At 41.1% G+C, this 23251-nt stretch overlaps 2 long non-coding RNA genes across 2 annotated transcripts; one reads left to right on the top strand and one right to left on the bottom strand.

Moving 5' to 3' along the window:
* Positions 1-4691: 4691 nt before the first annotated feature.
* LOC147759095 (uncharacterized) lies at positions 4692-7095 on the bottom strand. The gene is made up of 2 exons (XR_015326808.1): positions 6957-7095; positions 4692-5154 (listed from the first exon to the last, which is right to left on the bottom strand). It is a non-coding gene; the product is annotated as an uncharacterized LOC147759095 (long non-coding RNA).
* A 5367-nt stretch (positions 7096-12462) lies between these two features.
* On the top strand, positions 12463-23199 carry LOC147759094 (uncharacterized). The gene is made up of 2 exons (XR_015326799.1): positions 12463-12587; positions 16884-23199. It is a non-coding gene; the product is annotated as an uncharacterized LOC147759094 (long non-coding RNA).
* Positions 23200-23251: the final 52 nt, after the last annotated feature.

The following is a 23251-nucleotide window of genomic DNA, read 5'->3' as shown; positions in this document are numbered from 1 at the left end:
CCACTCTACGCTCAAGCATATATAAGGTACTCAGTCACACGATAAACAAACGAAGATGAATTTTCAAACGTTCATAAATATTCTACACTCTCTCATCTTGATCCAAGCCACTACAAAAGTTTATATACACAACGGTATATTTTCACGTTTCGAGACGCGTCACACTTCGTGGTGATGACGCACAATGCAGACATTTTTAAATCACAGCCGCGAAATATCGACTAGGATTTAGCTAAAAAACATTTTCATAGAATGCCGTATGACAAAATTTGACCACAAAACTACGTGATCTGAAATGTTACGTCTAAACGTATTATTGTTAAAGCATAAGATTCACGGGCCGTGTTGTATAGTTTGCCCTGCAAAAAGCGGCCAATACTTGAAGAAATAGCAGTACCAATGGGTTAAATGCACATTATATAATGAAGGTGCGTATTCTACATTTTGATGGAATAATAAGCTTTTGTCGATTACGAAGAAAGTTAAAATCATGTAAATTGTAAAACTACATCATAATGGCTTGTGCCATACAATACCGAACATCTGCAACGTTAAGATATGTCAAACGAATTATTTTATGGAATATACATTTTAGATAAACGACAAAGCTAGCTTTGAGGGGGATAACGCCGAGAAATATCGATATATAATGCCATATCAGATGGGTGCACAAATGCTGAGCTCCCCATCTAAGTACTACCCACCTAACGAGCGATTTCATCTACGCCCACCGCAGGGGCAACAACTATTTTCGTAGGTAGGCACATCTAGACAATTGATTGGGAACAACGAAAAACCAACAAAGTTAGCGGCATTCATGACTTTTGCCGACTGCTACGACCGGGAAAATTTTGTTCTACGTCGATACCAGGACTTTAGTGCTGGGCCAAAAATAAGTGGAACGAAAGCAAAGAGGACCTACAGGTTCCACATTTGCACGCTATCAAATAAATATACCTACGCATCTACACAATAAATCTACGTTGTAAATAACTGCTACGTTAAAAAAAGCTGAAATACATAAAGGGTTACCTCTGGAAAACGACCATTGGCAGAAAATTATTGAAAAAATGCCGAGCTAACCCAGGTGCTTTAGGCAACTCCAGATCTATTTGCGATTATATGAACTACAAGAGAATGAATGAACTTCTTAAACATATGGAGGCTTTTTAAGAATGTGATGACTTAAGACCATCATAAAGTGTTGAAAAGTAACACGATTTCTCCTGTCACTGACACTCATCGGGGTACCGCTCTTAAATACGCGTAAGTTAGGTTCAAAGGTACTAATAAAAAGGGTAGATTTTGTTCTGCCAACCATATAATATCAACGCCAATAAACCGAAATCCTACAGGGACTCCAATACGCCATTATGGAGCAAAGCGGAACTGTCGACGTCCACGAACCATTTTTAAATGGTAAGGACCGCTAACGAGAACTTTATAATGATTTCGTTTCATGTCTGAATAAAGGCAACAACACAACAGTCGTTGTCAATGTTCCAAGAGAAACAGGTAAAACGAAGGTAAACAGCAATAACAAGTAACCATTGCAGTAGCTTTGTCAAGCATCGCCGCAACTTTGATGTCAGGAGGCCGTACTACACACCCCTAAGTCAGGTTTCTCATTCATGTCACTAAGAGTACAACATGTAGCATAGAAAAAGCTCAGGAACAACAGGCCTCACTTGTACGACAATACTCATTGCTTGCGACGAAGATCAGACGAGAAGTCTTCGAAGCTCTCGATCGCACTCGTCGTAACATGAGAGATATCGTTACTACGTATTCGGAAGATTCTCGCCAACCGGTTTCAGTAATCAAATGAGGTAACGATAACGACACTGAAGACGTTCATACCAAAGCCTACGATGACAATTTAAAGTATACAGCACGACTACTCTCAGCCTTTAGATGAACATCCAAAAAATGCTAACAACCACGCTACGTTGCTTGACAACACCTGTGTTGAAACCCAGTACGCCCGTCTCATTTACCATCATAAAGGCGCTTTTGCCCAGAAATGCATATTGTTCTCGTTACCAGATTGCTCCAGAATATAGAAAATATTCGGGTTCAACAATTCTTTGGAAATCTCAACGAATAGCGTCCACTCAATGGAAGATGTTTATATAACCTATTCCCCAACAGAATTCCTTGACAGTCATATTTGCAAGTAGAAAAGGGTTCGCTGGTCAGTTTAGATATCTATAGCTCTGGGAAACTGGGAGTACAAGTCCGATCATCCGATTCAACAATGCAGGATAAAACGTAAAGCAAGCCAAATTGTCCTTTGCAGAAATAAAAGCAGAAAAATCAAACGCATGTCAAGCATAACGGCGAGGAAAACCTTAAAGAATGAAAATGGTTAATCGACATCACTTCTATTGTAGCCTCTCGTCTCTATACAGGTAGAGAGGAGTGTATTTAATAGTAATAATAAAGTGACAACGGGCGAAGCCATTGGACAGACTCGTTGGGTATACCATCGAAGCTATATGAGAGCTATATGAGGAGCTGCCTGTCAGCTCGTTCGATTATTTGTTTGTCCGACCCAAAACGACACCGTAGTCTACTCGGATTGGACTAATTTGCTTCTGGACCAGAGCAGTTTCATCTCGGACAACTCCGTGTAAAAGGTGGAGCCGATTCTTTGCAGGGGAACATGTATAACGTTGATTCGAACAAATTAATCATCTTCGCGATAATTAGATAGGGTTGATAAATGGTTTAGACCAAAAAAAAAAAATGCTGTTTTTTTCCAAGCTCTACAAATCGGATATAGAATAGAATTCAGGAAGTATTATGCTTTTTCTGCTATTTAGCGACAAATCAATGACCTTCATCCGAATCGTCAATGATTGATGAAATGTAAATTATCTCAGTTTATTTTCTTTCATTTCTCCTATAAAACAGCATAATACTAGTTTAGTTAATTTGCCGAGTGTCTGATGATGAATTCTGAACTATATCAGCGTATAGGGTCCATGTTTCTCGGTTGGATGGGCATTTTTACGTTTATTTATTCAAATGGGAAAAATAAATTCAACCGCTTATGTTAAAGTACAGCGTGGCAGCAGGACTTTGAGGATATTTCAGTAGGAGAACGGGATGTTGGAATTAATAGGAAGGTAGGAAAAAATGTTGGATTAACCGAATGAGGAAAACGAAAAGAAGCTACTGTAACGTCGAGATAACGCGGTTGATGCAACTGATTTCAAAATAATTGAAACGCTATAAATGTAATGATGTAGGTCCACAATTGAATTGGACTCTCTATTTGGTTTTGTATAACCTGAATCGGATTTGGCAATCGGTCCGATTACAATCTACGTTTTTCTGAAAACGCTCTTTTTGCTCGGAATGTTTATGGGGAAGTTGTCGGAGCTGATCTGAACTGAACTGGCGAGACCTGTTTAAAAAATGTTTATTAGTACATTTTTTTTTAAATTCCCTTTAAAGAGAAACACTAAAATAGCGAAAACATATTTTTGATGCAATGTAGCGTTTTTATAGCGCAGGCTCAGTAAGAGTAAAGTACACTTTTTTACCACCCAAATGGATATTTGGGCTGGAAAAAAAAAGCCAAAAACCAAATAAAAGGTTGCAATTCGACGAAGTGGAAAAGCTAGCAAAGGCAAAGAAGTTGCGATCTCGTTTCAATGGAAGAGCTGAAATAATTGTAGACGGACACGAAATTTAAGTCAGCTAAAGTGGTAGACTGATCCCCCCCCCCCCCCGGAACACTCAGAAGTCAAGTACAATTTGCATGGATTTATATTGGCGATTCTATAGTCTAGCTTGGTTATTTTCTCCTGAAGCAGAATACATGTATCACGCTAACAGAATAATCGGAATAAAGTTACTTGAACGTTTATCCATAGCGGGGTAGCTACTTGTGTGACAGGGTTGTCAAATGAAGGTGCGAAAAAATCATTAGAAATTAATAAAAGGAATTACGATTGTTGTAAGCGCGTGTTACAACTATAAAGCAGAATGGATATAACAGGCTCTCAGGAAAACTATAACCAGGCGCTGAAAATGGTGTCGGTCGGCATTCGGTCAAGGATTCATGTTAGCGGTAGGGTTCAACACGGATTAAATGCTAGAATAGGCAGCAGTAGCAAAAACGTTGGAACGTTTCAATAGGATTACGAGATACGAGAACATAGATAACTACAACGAGATAGGTGTTGCTAATGGGTTTACTGTAGCAGGGAAATAGGATTACTGCAATAAGAAAGCATATTTTAAACTGCACGAGTTCAGTAGGAATTGGATGGTTTAGGTATATAACTGAACTATAAGATATGCCCGACGAGGTATAGCGTAAATTAAATACGAGATAACTATTGGTGTATACCATAGTTCACGCTAGACTGGGTGTAACAGCTGTGAATCAGATATAAATAGATCCTGCTAGTAATACCTACAATGAAAATTGTTGGCCGTTACTGTTTCGGTCTGCTCTGAGTTTGACGCGTTGCATTCGAGCAAGTTGCAGAAAAAAAAAAAAAAAAAGTAATCAGAAAATTGTTAAGTTCCGATTCTTTTCCGCCAACTGCTCTTTCCGTCTACTACAGCCATCATAGCGACTTTTATACATAATATAATTATGCTATTTTTTTAGAAGCGTCAGGGAACGGGTTCAAGTTCATCATACCATAGCCACATATAATAACCGCTTAGCGTTATCGGAATCATATATAGATAAACTATTTTTTATTCTATATCGTAAGTTATCTTTATCGGCTTTTAGCATTTGAACAATGGCAAATTACCACTAGTAATAAAAATATAAAGTTCGTAGTGCAAATTGCTGGTTCAACATGATGCAATACCAAAGTTATTGTGGATGCTTTTGGGAAGGCTGGCAAAACGGCACTAGAAGAGACCGTCACCTCTGCCTGCCGCTGAAGGTCTATTTTCTCCATGATAATATTAGGTCCGCTCTCTGCGTTACGCTCAGCTTTAGGTAACAGAGAAGTACCTTTGCTTAAGGAACTACTTGTCTAACTAATGAGATGCACGGAAGACGTTAAGCCTTTTTGATGGCTCATTCAGCGATATCCGCTCGGTTGTCGCGCCTCTCCACAGCTGAAGTATGATATTTGTGGCAATATCAACTATACCTCGGATCCCTTAGGATTAGCTCTGAAACGAAAAACAAATTTCACATTTTACGTACTCCGTATATAATTCTCACCTATTAATTAATTACATATATCTGTAAAACAATAAAATGGTTAGATACAATACAGGCAGCTTGTCCAATGACAAGTATATAATACTGTGGTTATGTGGAATAATAAAATATTTGTTAATAAAAAGCAAATTTCCGTTTCTTTCGATTTGACGAACCGGCATTACTCTGCAAACGATCGATCGTACTACGGATTGCTTTCACTATAATTGTAATTAAACCACTAAAAAGCCACTGATCAGACATATTTCCTGTCCGATGTTTCTAATGAACGTATATACGTTTCGAGTGTGGCAAATGAAGCTAGCCATAACAGAATACTACGTGCGCCATCTAACATATAGCCTTTTCCACGGTGTGAGTCGCTCACCGGCAACAAAGTTCTCATACAATTATAACATCCTGTTGGGGCATACGATGTAAGAAAGCTCGAATGTAGTACAATACGCCCCTCTTCCTTCGGCTGGCTATATTTTGTTAGGTACTGAAGATATACACCTGTCAACTACTTATTGCTCATACAGTGAAAATGAAGCGCATGTAGTTGCTCCTATTGAAAACCAAGAATAAGAGGCCATCTAACTAACTGCTTATCATTTTACTTAATATAAAGTAATCATTTGCATGAGACCAATTAAGAGTTGGCTTTCTGTTATACTAGGGGAGCAAGTATTTCTTTTCTCCTTTTGTGGGTATTATCACGCATTGGGGCTATTTTGTGGGCAAAAGGCGAGGTCACTTTCACCACTCTTAATAATGGTAGCGACACCGTAGGTCGAGCTGTCGGTGTGCTCATGTGAGGGAGACCAGCCCTGTCCAAGCCGTTATATTATGATACTGCTGCAAGGCCTATGGAGCCTTGACGGATGGCATTAATGCTTCACAGCTTCATACGCAAGCGGAACATAGAAACCGGAGAAAAGTTTTTCGGGGGCAGAACTAAGAATAACGTTGAAGGCCGGACAAAGCCCGAAAATGGCACAAATGAATGTTGCAACATACCAGTGGGTCGAATTAAGCGATGACCGTTCTCGGCTTACGTATAGTGATTGCCTCAACCACTCCCAGCAGCACCCACCATTGACTGGCGTCGTCTGAGGGGCAGAGGTGACCGTCTGGTGGAACGGTGAGACTCGTTTGTAAATTAGCTGGTTGGGAATAGCGAACAGCTCGAATATTGGATTCAATCCGGCTAGTTGTGTTGATAAACACTGGCATAAAAAAGAATGGCCTTTCTCTCCCGACGTAGAATTTGCTCTTAGAAGATCGTTTTCTTTCAATAGACTGACGTGTATCCCGCAATTATTGCTACCACTGTCGGAGGAGATGTAGCTCATTCAAGAGTCGTAGTGCTTAAGGCGATACGAGAACATTGCTCATAACAAGTGAAAATTTTAGTGAAGTCTGCGGTGAAATGGAATTCAGCAAAAAACATTGCGTGTGTATCATGCAGGGGCTGAGCTCGAGCCACCGCGCATCACCGCAGTTCGGTCGCTGACTATCACTCAAGGTGTTACGTTTAGTTTGTTACGCGTGCTTTAGTTCCCCTTTCCACTTGACGTAATGGTGGTGACGCGAAGGCCATCTAACTACAGTAAAGAGCTAAACTAGACGGGATGTTGAGCAGTAGCAGCAGTGTGAGTATGGCGTTCGCCTGTTCTGTAACAAGCGTAATCAGCGTCCTTTTTCTTTTGCCTACTGCAACGTATTTCGCGTAATGAGGCTCATAGGCTAGGAAAGTCAATGTATTTACCTCGTATTCCCGTTCCGTGCATTGGTGACATCCTGGAAGATATGCACACCTCATGACGGTCGTGCTATAGACTTAGAAAAGCCTGGAACAGTTTCAGTAGGATGGCCTTGCATGCCGACCCGATTGCTACTAACGGGGCATCCTAGCGGGCTATGGCTGCCCGTAGCAGCAGGCAAAGCGCTGCTTTAGCCTGGGGTGGCGATGGATGGGCAAGGGAGGCCCTCTCCTCCGTCGTCCGCCTGAACCAACCTCTTCTTCTCGCAATGGACCGCGGCTGCTGCGGCGGCGCCTGTAGCCGCATCAGCGGTAGCTCCCATCTAGCAGCTGTAGGCAGCGGCGAGCAACGGTGAGGAGGCAGCAGCAGCTGCACCGTCTACCGCTGCCGCTGCACTTGCGCTGCTGCTTTCATTGTACTACAATCGCTGCGAACTTCTGTGTGGTGCTCAACAACCACCGCTGCAGCTCTGAAAACGCTCACGACTCCGAATTGTACGTAGGATTTTTTTGTAGTGACAGTGTGTTGTGTAGAGTCTGCAGTGAAAAACGTGACAGTGTTCGATAGCTGCTTAGTGGACCACGAACAGCAGCGGGGGGTTTTAGCCGGCGGAGGTTGGCGAATAGGGGAGGGGGCAAGGGAGCACTCTTCCGCATTCCGCACTTGCACTTGTTCCATTGAACTTGCATTGACTTGGCTTCTCTCAACTTCAAAAGCAGGTGGTCGACTCCAGCAAGATGACAGAAGCTTTACAGCTAGGAGCCGAGCAATAACTGAAGCCACTATTAGTCGAGGTGGTGAAATATCAAAGTAGATGTGCGCTCTTTAGCGACTGGACAAACCGTCATGCTGTTGCCACACCACCACCATCATCAAAAGCCAATGAGCACCTGGTACCCTTGGGACCCGTCCAGCTTACACCCGCTTTATGTCTCTGCCGTATGACAATTTCAACCGAATCAAGCCATTTTAAAATAGTTGTTCCATGGAAAACACATTGCTTCATCTTGAGACACTCGTACGACTAGTGAATATAGTCTGTGTCGTTGTCGACCACACGGTCGCACTGCTATTCTATGTAAAGGCATAGTAACTTAACACATACAACTCTTTATGTCAGTAAAACAGCAAAAACAGCAGCAGCAGTGGAGACGGGCACAGCAGAGAGGGTCTGTACGAGATGACGATTCTAAGAGGAAGAGGAGAAAAAGCAGTAAACAACCTACGAATGTAGGACGACCCGATGAAACTGGCAGGATGAGGTGGGTAGCAGAAAATAGAAAGTACCCAGAAAGGATAGATCAGGTGATTAATTGGTTGCCAGGAATGATGATCACTTGAAATCCAATAGAAACAACACCACATGGAGGCCCACGAAAAAATGTGAGCCGTCGTACGTCAGTCTCGATCCGTCCGAAGGCGTCGAAGGCTGAGAAGGAAAAAACTTCAGATACGAGGAAAGACTATATACAACATCCACAAAGTGAAGAGCGCACTTCCCGTAAGCAGGCCGTATTCGGCGGAGAGAGTTTCCGGGAGCGACAAGGTCAACGAGTCGTTTCCCATTTGCCGCTACGGTCTCGGTTCGACAGGACCAAGGCACCTAAAGTCCCACACCCGCTACCTCTCATCGTGATCCCCACTATGTATACTCTATTACTAGGTAAGGGAAGCAAACGGAGTAGACAAGTAGCAAACCAACAGAAAATTAAATACAGATCCCCAAGTGTCTTCAGGCTCTACTACCTAGTTGTTGTTTATCAGTCGTACTCACTATTGAGGACAGTCTAAAAAACGGCTCGAACAATAATAACTACAGAAGCAACAGAAACAACAGGAACGAAAGCAGCCATTATCTGTCGGCAGGCCAATTTCGCTGAAACCTAATTCACTCCATCAGCAGGATTAGTAAAAGAAGGACGTGTAACAGCTCTGATTTCGTGAATAACATCGATAGCCACACGTGCACACTGACTAATCAGCTGAAAAACGGCACCGTCGCTGGGTTCTGCTTCTGCCTGTTTGCCTCCGTCGTCTCCGACGTGGCCAGCTTCTTAACTTCGGTCGCCGCTCACGATCCCACTCACTCAGAATACCTCCTCTTTATATTTTAGAAAAGAATAACGTCCTATTTTGGTAGCAAGCAGTGATATGGAAAAAGCTGAAAGAAAAACAGGAGTCTAAAACGAGGGACTTAACAAGATCAGCTCTTCAGCGAAAACCTCCAACAGCCGTCGGCACATAGCGATGCAAGGTAAAAAGTGTTTTACCTCATTTAGCTCATAGGAGAACATGCCGACGATGCGGCGTGAAGGGGTTGAGCTCATGCGACACAGTCGTCACAGCAGTCACAGCTGCAATAGCAGCTCGTGGGTATCAGTCAAGAATAAAGTAGTAACAATGACGACGCTGACGTGTAGTGAAACGTCTCCGAGTCGACGTTGACATCCCGTCTACGGTTGTGATTTTCTTCATTCCGAACTCAGATGTCTAAGATATCTTCGAAAGAGTGTACCTATCTTGTATGCTCATTTCCCAACAGCTTCGACATTTCGAAACGTATACAGAAGTAAATACTAAAAAGTGACTTCTAGACTAAAGAATAAGCAACTTCTAGAATAAAAAAAGTTGTCTTCTGCACCATCGCCAGCTCAGACTGGAAGTGGCAAATTCATTTTAGAAAGAAGAGACAAGGTATTGACAAAACAATAGCTGTAAAAGCTTCTAAGAAAACTTGCAATGACGTCAATAGCGTAGAGAAATGACTTGTAGCGTGAGGATGTTTGAAAACCGCTTATCAGTTCGCTTGGATCTGCATTCTCAAGAGACTGCAAAAGAGAAATCTATACTAAAAGGAACATCCCTCCACGGGTTATACAACGATCACCGTCAAATGTACTCTAAACTCCGAGTGCACAACGCACAGAGAAAGCAAACGCCCAAAAGTAACAGCAAACTGCAATAACTTATTGCGGTAGTTTTGCGGTACTCGTAAGTGGCGTAAGTGGCGGAATCTCGAACGAGAAATCGTGCGTTGTCTTAAGACGGGTCCGTTTGCAGGCCCCTCGTTAGCTACTAGCTTAAATATTCCATCCATTGTGGTGTTTCGAATAAAAAAATACAAACAAATCAGGATATTTGCCCTGAAATTGCAACAAACAAAATCCGATCTACAGTAAACAAGCCACTTAACGTTGTCATAGATTCGTGTCAAGAAAAAACAGCGGCACAGCATTTGCCCATCTCAGATTATCACTCGAGGAGACCTTTACTATTACCAGATTAATACTGCTACTATACCAGATATTCACAAGACCGATAAACAATTTACTTTGGGACCAAGTTCGGACTGCTAATGAACCCACAGAGGCAGCAGAGAATTTCGGGAGCAGTAGATTAATCACAGCAGGAACCACACAACCCGTGTAATGGTAGACTAGCTAGCAACTTATAAGCCTAAGGCAAGTTTAAGGCAGCCCGGTCAGGACCAGTGCGACACATCTGACGTATGTCAATTTAACACAATGATCAAAATAATTTTTACCGCTTCAATGAAGCCCTCAATTGAAACTGTAACACCTTAGCGTCATGGGTGAGAAAAACAAAAATAACTCATCAGAAACGCCCCTGCTCTGTACTTAGAATCAAAGAAGAAAGGGCCGGGCGTACAACAAAGTTAACGAATTCGTCAATTTCGTCACGACCGTAAAACGTCAAAAAAATAGCAACGGCAGCTGCGTGTAACTCGAGGCAGAAACGAAAATACAGCGAAGGGCAAAAAATTGCCCGACTATACGCAAGATGATTCTGTAACATCCACTTAATCGTTAATAGTTTGATGTAAACCACTGTATCTATACCATACGAAAAGAAGAATTACCGGTGATAATAGAAGCATGCGCTATCATTTCTGTTTGTGCAAGCAAAAAAAAAAAAAAACGTTTATTGATGATAATAACGATAATGCTCATGAGTATTTTATGATGCAGCGACACAAGAGCGAGCGTACCGCATGGCAGTTATCTATTGGTAAAAAGAAATCCTTGTTGTCGTAAGTACTACAGCCTGCTGTTGGGGTAAAAAGGGCTAGACCTACTTGATGTTATAGACCCAATCATATTCGGCATCTAAGAAACTCATGCAAGCATTGTACGATTACAACATCGACTCGTCAATGTAGCCGTAGTAGCAATAGCGCAAGAGAAATGGCGATATCAATTTAAGTGATCATCAATCAATAGGCATTATTATCTAGCATTAGTTGCCATTGTTGAGTCGCTAAGAAATGCGTGGCAGTCCACCTCTGTTGAGCAGAGCCGAGCGGTTCACTTCCCAAATCGATCAGCCGTTTGACCCCATCGCCTGATCGACCTAAGCAGAAGATCAGAAAACAGAAAGAAGTACAACAGCTGCAGGACTTTTCGCTAATCTTATCTCATATCTTGATTTCGATTTTGCCACATCTGCTACTATAACCGCATAACTAATTACCTAATACGTACCACAGCGTCAGCTTACGGAATGACAAGATTACTCTTGCTGGCTTAAAATTTACGTCACACTCCAGAAATGGGTGTGTATATATGTGTGTGTTTGTGACAATTAACGATAAACAAATGAATCAAAACTAAGTCCATAATTAAAACGAGTGTGGTGGTGCTCTGCGCGTTTACAGGATCGCCATTATCACTATTGCCAAAAATGACTATTAATGTTGTGCTTTATTAAATGATGCATAAAGTGCAATATCGTTACCTAACATTTTTTCATAAATCCACAAATATCGAACAAGCAACGACGCTCGATATTTTGTAAGATCGTAAATCATATTGAAAAATATGCCAGCCTAAATTGATGTAGCATTATCGGGCTTTTCGTAACTTTCATTTATACCGTCGCAGTCCGCTATTCGTCCGACCGACCGACCGACCCAGCTGGATTGGCCAGAGCCCGTATGTTTACTGCGCGACACGACAAATAACCGCTTCAACTTATTCTGCCACTTAACTACTAGAGTTCTTACAACAATAGCGGTAGCAGGCGGCAGTAGTAAGACTACTGCTACTGGCAGTGGTACTACCAAATTTTCTGTTCGCTCCTTAAAAAAAAAAAAGAACTTAAGTCCAATCCACGAACGTTAGGGAGGTGCGAGCCCGATCTGCTGACGCGTTGGCAAAAAGGACTGTCTAAACGTAGAATAATCCTAGACAAGCAAAAAGCGGATGAGCAGCTCACCTGAACAGCCAGGTCGGCTTGCCAATGATTAACACAACAACAACCACCATCCATAATTTCTGTTTGTACGTCGGTCAATTATCTAGCTACCAATCAACGTATATTACCTATCCGTCTGTACGCCGATTGTCGGCCTTCAATTGAAAGGAATGCATAAGACCGTCGACTGTCTGCCGAGGAGCTTCATGAATTTATCAATATCCTAGTTGCTTTGAAGACCCCTTAAAGGCCTAAACAGACGCTACTTGGAAAAAGCCATAGGGGTACTCGCCAAAGGTTGCCAACATGGCGGCGGTATCAATCTGGTCTCAATCACAGGGTCAGAGTTCGGGTTCGCAGGCTCAGCAGTCGCAGGATCTCCCACCTCAGGTGACGCACGACTACAACTGGCAACAGAGCTCGTAAGTACATCCGTTTCCATTATAGACTAATGTAATTCTTTCAATAGCACCATTGTTATTGGTCATACCAAACCAGTTCGATTCGTACTCTTTTCGATTTATGTTATATTTCCTGCGTTGGCTCTAAAATGACCAGAAAAAATCATAGAATATATTTGTTGAATTGAATACGTTAGGGAGGTTTTTGTTGAAGCATTATGCCCAGAGAGCGGCTATAGTCACTCGACCTTGACACTAGCATTAATAATAATTATAATAATAATCAGTACTCCCAGAGCTTCACGTAGTTGCGTAATGTATATATATATATATATATATATATATATATATATATATATATATATATAGAGGGTGCCATAAGATATTTGATGATAATTAATAATTAATTATTATTATAATATAAAATAATTAATGGTAATAAATAATTAAATGAATGAGAATGTTGATCATTTTAGTTATCCATCTACTGTACAGGAAGATCAATAGCTTTGATGGGATTGTCATTTGAAATAGTTTAATTGCCCAAGTGTGGGCAACAAATCCTGCAAAAAAACACTTGTTTTCCGCAATACGGAATACTGAATTCAGTCTCGCGAGTTGATAGGCCCGGCCAAACAGTCTACAAGGCCACTGTCCCTTTTAGGCATAGCATAGCTTCATTCTATAAGAGATATATATTTATATCCCCATAAATATATAAGCTATGACAGCCCTGCTCTAATAACTGAGAAACTGGATATGTAGTTAGAAAAGGAAAGTAAAAATATGTAGTATCGTAAGGAAAGGTTGGTCACAGTGATGTTGTGATGTTATGGATGGCTAGGCCTGCTTGTTGAAGACGTTTTCTCAAGAAAAAAACGCAGTAGCTTAGACAGACGAAATAGGAGGAGAAGAATAACAGACCAGTTAATCGCAGAGTAATTACAATATGGGTAATAATAAAGTTCTTGCGAAACGTGCAAAGAACGGAAATCGGAAGCGTCAATTTAATGCCTTCCGGATTTCTAGAAATGGCAATATCTACATTAACTACCGACATTAACCACACGATACTGAACGTTGAGGGATAAAATCGTGATCTCTCTCCCTACTCCTCTTCGTTTTACACGAAACAGGAAACAATTTGTTCTCTAATTTAGTGAACACTACGTCCATCGTTGAAGATCTCCTACTTGCACCTAATTTTAGAAGTCCAACAAGGTCCTTTGTGTCGGATTGCAGGTCACTGCCACTGCGCTAGCAGTTTCTGTAGTCGCGCTCTCGTCATTTCGCTTCGCTGCTATCCAGTCGAGATTTCGTTCCGACGTCGTTGACAGAGAATTGTAAATCATGGGTACCAGTTAAAATACAATTTTTCCTCATGTTGGATTCCCGCCAACAGGAGATACAGACTATGCAATTTGTTTAAAGAAATAAAAGTTTTATTTTAGTATGCGTATCAAAGATGCTACTTATACCAAGCTATTTGAACACAGCGTACGTTTTTTAAGCTACAGGTGTTCGCTGCTCGAAGGTTCTATTTCCAAGCTCGCGCCGTATCTGTTTAACTGATCAAAATCCTCCTATCAGCACAAAGGTCGGTAAGCGTATTGTCAGGAGCCTAGGCCACTGGTTGGGGCTGATGTCATTATCGGTTTGCAATCAGACAACTTCATGTATTTGCACTTGAAAATTTGTTACAAACCTTCAGTGAAGCGTATGCTTTTGAAGCACGCCATAACTTGGGCATGCTAACGAGGTGTGGCCACAGTCGGCAGGAGAATTATATGTAAGTCGAAATACACTATACGGATTTAGCGAACAGCCTTTACTGCGGTCCGTGTAAGTAGAGTTTCTATTGCTGCCTCTGTTATTGTGGTACATTGAGCATCATCTACTGCGGCCACCCAGTTTGGATTGCTATTTTCGACTGGTTAAACAAGCCAAGTTCGCCGCAGGATCTGTTTGATGAGACGCTGTTACACTGTACGTTAGTGGAATCAGAATTTTTTTCTTTTTCTTTCGTCCTCGATTCCATCACTTTTTTACTCTTTCAGGCAAACGCCCATCTCACTGATTCTTTTTAACTTCCAAGAAGCACGCTCCAGAGCTTTTCTGCTTCTAACTCGAGAAAGCTAGCAAGCGTTCTATGCTACTATCAAACGTTCCGTTCCCCACCTCCCAAAACTGGAGGTTGCGTTCTAGCGGCTGCTGTCGCCCGTTACCTATCAGAATCATTCGCGCAGTACTCAGCAACTTGCTCCTATAACCCTTACTGCCCAAATAGTATATCGGTACCAATACGGACACGCAACTATGTATACATGGTTGGCGTCGTATATTCGCATGCGAAATTCCCTCTTTTCTCTGAACCTAGTTCCTTAGAGTCTAGTCCCCCCCGCCCCCCTGTTTACTTACTGACGACTATACTACAGGTCCTGTATCTCGAATCTGTATCTCAATGTACATATAACCCACTAGCATGCACAATGGAATCGCACAATCAGTGATCTGTGCCAAAGTTGCCCAAACCGTTTTCCGGCAAGCAAGCCGACCTAACAGTCTTGTCGAGCCAAACGATTCAACAGGCCTGACTCTGTTAGGGGTGAGGTTCTGCCATCCAGTTGTTTTTGGTCAGAGACGGGCTTTGTGGCCACTCTGCCAAAGGTCTATACATGTAACCTTATTGGCAATTACCAGACTATATCACACGTATGTTCTACCGCGAAGCTTGAACCAAACGTCTTCGGGTGGCTGAAATGGAACAGTAAAAAATTAGTCCTTAAAGGAGCTACGGCGACTGTTTCTCGCTGCCAATTGCCTGAGGCTATCTAAAGAAAGAATTTATCATTTTTGATGCTGTAAACCATTAAAAATTGCGGCTTGTAGTGAAAAAAATAAAATGTAACAATAAATATTCTAGTAGAAGCTAACCGGCTGGAAACATTTGTTAGGAAATACATTTATGCAATTTGAATCCAATGTGGCACCTATAGTAAATTATGAGCGCCTATAAATACTCTATATATTATAATTTATGGCTTTCTGAGAAATGCTATATTTAGCTTTTCTCGTCAATATGAATCGTGCCGGTAACTGGCCATAACGGAAGCCGGTGATTTCAAATAAGTTCTGATCATTGCCATATGTTTATCAATCTAAGTATCACTTACACCAGTAGTTCAATAGTCGTTCCTTGTTGTGTAAAATTTGCTTCGGTGACTGGCACTAGAAATACTACTAAATAAAGTAATTTTTGTTTGAGCAGTTGTTGAGAGGGGGGTCTGTACTAAACAGAGCTTTTTGTCTGTTGTGTTTGAACAAGAGCACTGATTGATAAGTCTATGTTTTATATTGTACGATCCGAACAGCAAAAACTATTTATGAGAGTTAAATTCTCTTAGATCTGAAGATTAAATCTAAGATATTCGTAGACAGCAGCCTGAAGGAGCTTCATTTAATAAAATTAGTTAGAAAGCTTAAAATGTGTCAGTTGCACGAGGGGCAGAAATACGTTTGAAATAAAAAGGGAAGACGCGACGAGTAACGAAAGAACATCCATACATCATAAGGTAACTACATGAGAACAATTTACGTATGGCGTGTGCAACGCGCGTGCTAACGAACGGTCGAATTATTCTCTGGCAATAAGGTGGGGCTACCACTGATAAAATACGATGCCCCTACGATCCAAATGAGTCGGCTCAGTCCTATATTATAGAGACAGTACTCTATAATATAGGACTATGCATAGAGCAACATACGCATAACAATAGACTATTGCATGTAAATACATACAATATATACTCAATAGGCTTTTAATATTAACATTAGGACACTGAAATTAGAATATAAGTAGAAAAACCAAAATGGCCGACAGTCTATCTCAGATATTAGAAAAATTGGGACGATCAGGCGGAATCTTTGCTCCGTACGGCGTCGAATGAATCAGCGTATCGGACATCGACTTGGCAATGAATGGTGCCGTTAGCGGTGCGTGTAAGAGGAAATGGTTACGGGGTACATGTGACTGTTTGGTAAACCAGCGTCGAATTAGTGGTTTTCTAAGGCAAACTCTCATATACTAAAAAAATCAGTAAGACAAAAAAAAACTTGAACTATACGTGTAATTGTATATGATGTATACGAACGATACTGGCCGATCGATAACGTTCGAATAAACACGTATATACGTATTTATTCTGTATATATATATATATATATAAGAACTTATTGAATCGCGGAAAAATGTTTTTCGTTGAAAACCAAAGTTATTAGTTATAGTTACCTTGAAAATGTGATTTAATCTGCTTTCAGAAAAATGCTGAATCTTCAAATCTCCATTCTTCGATATTTAAAGCACGACATTTAGTAAGCAACGAATATTTTGCCAGTTCGGAAATGCATAAATATTATTACTGGTAAAAAAAAAAAAAAAAAATAACACACAGGTGCAGTTCGAGCACGAATAATGAAAAGCGCAGCGATCAAATAAAAAGCATTGCAAAATGATCTCATCAGAAATGAAGTAAACGTACCTCAAAGGAAATGCTAGAGCCATATATTCAGCCTCTACTTGAACCTATGACAATGAACAATTAGTAGCGTACCGAAGATGCGGATTGGTACATAGAAGTGTCGGTAGGTTGTACAGTTACACAAATTACAGTTATGTTACAATCTAATTGATTTTTTGTTAATCTTTGCGTTGGCATATTATGGAAGACATTTCAATCCTTTTAAACAATTACTATGATAGCATCGAAGTCGGGGGAAGAGTTGTGTCGGAGAGAATCCTTCAGATCGGTTTCAAAAGACAATCTGTAGAATAACGGTTGGTCCAGTTGCCTAAACTTTTCATTTTTTTTTTTTTATAAGGGGACATTGCGTTTTGCCATTCTTGGAAATGTTGGAGGGTTCTCGGTTCGTCATATTGTACTTTTTCGGGTTTGGTGGCTAAGTTGAAATGTTAGTATGTCCTTTCAGATGGTGTTGCGACCTCTAACAGGGGACCTTGAGACTCTCTCAAATCCTGCAATAGCCAATGCGGCCACTTAACAAAGCATGCGTATGCTGGTATCGGCTTTCAAGTCATCTTTCGGTAGCGATGCTATGTATTGGCAACGTTGGATGTGTTGCCAAGAAAAACTCATTAGTGACCGAAGCCATTGGCACTTCCGAGGTCGCATCAGATGGCTATACTGCACAAGCGAAGGCCAAGCGTACCGAATGTGTGCTGAAAGCGTAGCTGTCTGTCGTCAGCCGAAGGATGCTAAGGAGAGCGGACTCTGTGGCCGCCAAGGCACTCACATTCGCATGGCGGTCGGAAGACGAGCTGGGGCTGAGCCAAGATTGAGAGAAGGGGAGAAATCTCCAATGTTGGCCTTTATGACTACAATTGCTAGAACGTTTCGGCTATGTAGTAGGCTCTGCTCACTGACTTAGATGTGACCTAGATGTACTCAGCCGATGGCAGAAACGACAAAGGATGGCGCGGGCATCATTGAGGAGCTTTGAATGACTTTTATCTGCCACACCGCTACAGCATGTGGTGCGCCCCCTAACACAACAGCATTTTCTACATGAGATAGAATTCGTGAAGCTGAGCAATTCATCAGATTCTGGGAATTGTGATAGAGGTCGTTCCGAAGCACTTGGTAGCAAACGAACACGTGCATCACGCAAATGGCAACCCCATTGCATGCGTCCTCATGCTTACGACACTGATGAAAAATACGAGAAGACTATTGGTTCAATTGACTATTGGGGTTTGATGTAACCGATTTGGTCTGTCTCATCATAAACGTAGTGCATTCTGTGTACCCATAAACTTCCTGTCGCGCCTTGCATGCTTTTCTCGTTTCTCGGAATGTGGACAGGACGTCAAGACACGGTGCGTGTCTGATCGTTTTTGAAGTCTTTACTTCTTTTTTCCTTATCACCATGACTATGGCCTCAACAGCTGTTTGCGTTTCCATAGTAACTAAGAATCACTTCCCTAAACCTATTGGATCATAGCAGTTTGACTAAGAAATAGTGGCTGCGCTTACCCGACCTGCATTTAAAACTTACGTAAACTGCTTTCAGTGAGCGAGATTGAAAGTGGCGGCGTCGATGGTCAGTCGAGCCAAATGTGTCTGCGAGTAGTGTCTGTATACAAGTAACTCTTAGAGTTCCGGACGACGAATTTCATTAAGTATCCATTGACTGAAGTTAAGCTGCTGTCATCGAACGGTGGCAATAAGTAGAAGTAAAAAGTATGTAGCCCACGGTGCGCTAAGCGGCTTTTGCTTCCTGTACAACTGGCGTTATGAACAAAAAGCTCGAACTTTCCATTCTCTTAAACAAGATATATGTACGTTTGCGGCCTCGTCAACTTCGCGCTCTTCGAAATCGACTGGCATTAAATGATCATACTGGCCAAAGCAACACAGGTAAGTGGCCTAAGTCTTACGTTCCCTGTTATTCGGTATTCCCACTGCTGTGGAGGCATTCTCGCATCCTTACTGTGGTCTACTAACGTGCTGATGAATAGCCAAACTTTGGCTCAGTCGGTGAAAGGTATATACATATAACAGATGCGAAGTTTATTAGATAATGTGTGCCGAGATCCGATAGGTTGGTATTATGCTCTCTATGGTGCTTATTTGGTCTGCATCGGCATTGAGCTTCGGCCACTTACACCGATAGATAGTTGATCAGCCTCCTCGGCTCTGGGTCCTTCCAGCAAAAGCTTAGGTTTGTAGATTGTGAGTATTATGGTTTCATGTAAGTAAATGCAGCTGATTAAAAAGGAACATATCTACATATATATACATATATCTTCTCACAGCTAACGGTAAGCTTGTGAAATCACACTTGACCCGGGCGTCACAAAACGTATGTGATGCAGGAGACTGTCAGGCGCCTACCAGTTAAGTTTACAGAGAGAAAAGTCTACGTCAGTCGATCCTGTTCCCACTCACATGGCAAAGCATGAAACCCACATGCATAACAGGACACTACTGATCACTCGGAAGCCGAATCCGGTAACATCCGTTACCTGTATCGAGCATACAGGTTTGTCAAGGGTAGGTTTTTTATGAACAATTGTTGCTATTACTAGTTATAGCAAAACGCTCCTGAAAGTCATTTTGAATGACACTGCAGATAAATGCCTGTTGTGGCTCTAAAGAAAAAATTCGCATTTTTATCACCTGCTAAGTTACCTTGAAAATAATGCAAGACCTATCGGGCATCTGTTCGCGAAGTTTATAATCCTCAACTGTGCCTTCTTCTGAATTCTCGACGGCGAACCAAACACTCTGCTATGAGACTCATGTTAGGAGGGGCTGCGACTTTGAAAATTCGGATGTTTGTTTCTTTTCCACAACTGCCAGCTGAGCTTTTAGGTTTTTATGTATTTGAGGATACGTCCGTGCGCACCGGTTGGTCAGTCATATGAAAAAATGCTGATGTAGCCATATCTACGAATAGTTAGCGAATCCTTTACGCCATATAGCTATCAGTAGATAAACGAGTATTTATTGGAGTTCAGTCGGGATGTTGAATAACGGCATATGGGTAGTATGTTTATTTGTCGTACTTGAGAGGCCCATGACGGCCTGGGTTCGAATACGAGCGTGGACACACTTCATTTCGTGATGGGAGCCAGCCATTAGATGGCTGCCTAATCTAAGAACCCGAAAGATTTAGCTTAGTTCAACAGAGAAAGAAAAAACCACTAAAGGAGATATATTATTGGTCAAATCCTGTTTCCTGGATTACAACCCTGTGATGCCAATGCACGAATTTCTTTTCGATACACTGATCTGAAAAATCACGCTTAGTATTAGGACGTTATGTGACATTACGAGTTATTTTACATTCGGTAGCTGCTTCAAAATAGCGCCTGCACGAATGGTTCTGGAATATATTTTCCATAGTCAAAGCCATATTACCAAATTGTATCCTTCAGTCTTTTGCTAAATAGGTCATACTCTAAACTACTTTATCTATGGTGGCAAACCAATCGTTATAAGGAAACGTTCTTTGCCAACCGCAACAGTATTAATACCATTCGTTTAGAAATCCACCATTAAAGACACTGCTCTCAATAATAATTTACGAAGCTTATTCGTGCTTATATACATTGAGAAGCTCTTCATGTAATGACAGAGACATCAGGTAAATACTATCGCTGTTTCAGAAACACCCGATCGTTTTACGAAACAAAGGATATTTGTGTGGTAAAGGGTACACGGAGAATGGATATCGTAAATGGATTTTTTTCTGGTGTGCCATTCTTGATCACCCTTCGCAACTGTCTGAATTAAGGACAGCTTTAATTTAAGCTGCAGTAGATAAGCTTGTTGACTGCCTTTCGGTGGCAGACAGTAACCACTATTATCTAGCTTCGACTTTATAATCGTACTATAAACATGTCAATCGGACACGACAAAGGGTTATGTGTTTCGCGCACGAAAATTCCGGTGGAAGTACTTAATGGGTAGCAGTATATATATATTCAATATGGTATAACAGCATAATGATAAGTGCGCTGCAAGTAAACACGCACTTGTCCCTATAAAAATTTTGAGCTTGAAATGATACTGACAGGCTTTAACACGAACACGTTCCAGAGTGAATCAAGAGCTTTCAGGCCAAATTAAATTGTTTTTACCTTCCTGGACTAAACTCAAATGTTTGTGTCCAAGTGACAATAAAGAAGGTCTTGTTTTCATCGACGTTTTTCGGGATGTATGTTGATCATTAGTTTTTCAAGCAGAACGATCGTGCTGTTCGCACGATCGCACGTTCTTTACTAGGACATTCTACCAGGAAAGCGAAATAGTTTGACCAGGCCTAATGTACGATCAGAACGAAAAATTCTATGGAAATTGTACTACTGAAACAGGATTATATAAAATTATTGCGTCAATATAACGGGGTTATTAACACAGTAAGTCAAAGTTAACTCAGTCTCTCAGTCGAGGGCACATGGTTCTGGTGACTGGATCATTGCCACGAAGCAGCAGAATTAATCTAACACCGTCTCAGAAGAACTGGAACTTGTAATACAGACACCTATAGATTTGTCTGCACATAGTAGAGCAATAAGTTCCATTAAACGCAGCTCGAATCAAAGATTATATATAGAGTCTAAATGAAGATGATTATTCTGTGGAAGAGCGGGGTAACTGCACCAGGATAATAGATGTGCTGCTGTAGGACCTTAGAAGACTTGCAACGTGATATTGAAAATCTTAAGTTGAGTTACAGCTGATGGGTAGATTGCGTCACAATATTTATCATGATATCACTGCAGATGAATGACGGCCTCGGTAAAGCAGGGCAATTGTTGCGGGGTAATTGTTGAAGCATACTCAACTTAGAGTTTAAGTTCGATTCGGTGTGACATCCAAGGACGAAATTGGTAACATCTACGGCAAAGCATGTAGAGAGCGCAATCAAAAGATACTGCCCACGATATATAACTAGCAAGTACTGAATGCATGTTTTTTTTGTGTCACATCTAAGTCTCCCTCAGCAGCTTCTTTATGGGTATATATATAGCAGTATCGTTTTTAGGTGACCTATCCGTGACGTAGGGCTGGTTGAATGAGTACTGTTTTGCAGGGGAGGCTTTTTTTGTGTGTAATGCTAGTTCGAACAGGCTGTTTATATTTTTGCTTTAAGCGATTATTGTTTGTAAAAACTTGCGAGTAAATTTTTGGTTTCACATGCCGATATTTGAAAGTCATTCGTAAGATACATACCATGCGCTAACCAATTACTCAGATTTAAACACCTAAAAGAGTTCCAGCGAATCACTACTCCCTGACTCACGGTAACTGCACCAATGATTCTGAGGCTAGTTAAAGGCCATCAGATTATTCTAGTTTACTTCAACTATTGAAAGTTTATGCCTACGAGTTTGCCCCACCCAACATGATCCCGCAAAGGGCGCTAACCTTTTGTGGATCGCTGGAGTTTTCTTCTGAGAAAATCTATGCGTGAGGTGCAGTTGATCAAATTAATGTTCCCTTTACCAGGGAGAGCTCGTTTTTCTCATTCATTTGACCATTTTGAGCGATTCGCTCCATAACAGTTGAAATCTGTGATAGCTTTATATAAGATGTTTGTCGTTTCAAGCTTTACCAAGTAAACGCAATATTGACTTATTTGGGAAATATTTTTTTTAACTTTTTTTTAAATTTAGGGGTAATACAGTGAATCTTTACTCCCGGAATGATACTTGAGAAGATGTAAACTCGTTTGTTTTTAATGTCAGTCGAAAGCTCTTGACGAGTTGAGTCAAAATACTATATATGTTTCTGAATACAAATGTCAAGTTAAGTAAAAAGTGTCACATAAAGATTCAACATGATATTCTCTAAAGGGGGAGATTTTTGGCTACTGATCGATAGATTTCGATGATATGAGTAAAAATGTATTACATTTTTATAAAGCTCAAATTGATATTTTGGAATGAAAAAGGCCAAAAACGGGACGTAGTAATTCTGTTGGTTTTGTGACACTGAAATAAAATGTTGTAAACCTGTAGCTCCTTTGCAGTGGATTGCTAGAATTTTCTTTCCGAAGTAAGTTTTCTATCCCATAAAGCGTAATGCTCATTTAAAGAAGTTGTTATTTCTTTGGTTTTTACCTCACTTAAGCTTTTCTTTGTACGACATGATATATAT

The sequence above is a fragment of the Varroa destructor genome, unplaced genomic scaffold (genome assembly GCF_002443255.2).
Source record: "Varroa destructor unplaced genomic scaffold, Vdes_3.0 BEIS01000001.1, whole genome shotgun sequence".
NCBI lineage: Eukaryota > Metazoa > Arthropoda > Arachnida > Mesostigmata > Varroidae > Varroa > Varroa destructor.
The sequence above is the reverse complement of the archived record's forward strand: the minus strand, read 5'-3'. Positions and strand labels throughout refer to the sequence as shown.